At 63.4% G+C, this 568-nt stretch overlaps 1 protein-coding gene across 2 annotated transcripts in view; it reads right to left on the bottom strand.

The window, feature by feature from the left end:
• The window catches only part of VANGL2 (VANGL planar cell polarity protein 2), a 4,979-nt gene that overhangs the window by 2,932 nt on the left and 1,479 nt on the right, over positions 1-568 (bottom strand). The gene's annotated exons all lie outside the window — the stretch shown is intronic.

Raw genomic sequence — 568 nt, 5'->3', positions numbered from 1 at the left:
CCGGACCCCCACGCCAACCCAACCCCGGCATCTCCCATCCACCAAACCTCAAATCCCGGCGCGCTGCCCGGCGCCATCACCCCCATTTAGATGGTGGAAACCTCAGCCTGGGGTGGGATTTGGCCGGGACCCTCTAGGAAACCCCTGTCAGCAGCTCCGTGCCGCGTTCCACCTCTCCGGCACCGGCGAGAGGAGCTTTGGAAGTGGGAAGCATCCTGCTTCCAGGCAAACCCCCTCATTAGCAGGGCCAGAAGGAACATGCCCGGCTGCCGTCCCAACACACCCTCCCCCAGTGCCACGCCGGATCGGACGAAGCCGCCGGTGATCCCGCAGCTCGGAGCGCTGAGGTCTCCCTCCGAAACCTCCCTCCTCAAGCCAGAGGGGTTTGGAAATGCCCCGTTCCCATCGGATTCCTTCCCCACTAAAACGTGGGGTTTCGGCGGAGGGAGATGTTGCACCACAGGCGCTGGAAATGCTGCCCCGGCGCGGCCCTGGGTCTGTCCATCTGTCCGTCCTCTCGCTCAGGCTTTCACATTCTGCTTTACAGCACCTTGGCATCCCTGAAACT

Source organism: Egretta garzetta, unplaced genomic scaffold (assembly GCF_000687185.1).
Source record: "Egretta garzetta isolate BGI_Z169 unplaced genomic scaffold, ASM68718v1 scaffold834, whole genome shotgun sequence".
Lineage (NCBI taxonomy): Eukaryota > Metazoa > Chordata > Aves > Pelecaniformes > Ardeidae > Egretta > Egretta garzetta.
Note: the sequence above shows the minus strand (reverse complement) of the source record. Positions and strands in the feature narration are given on the sequence as shown.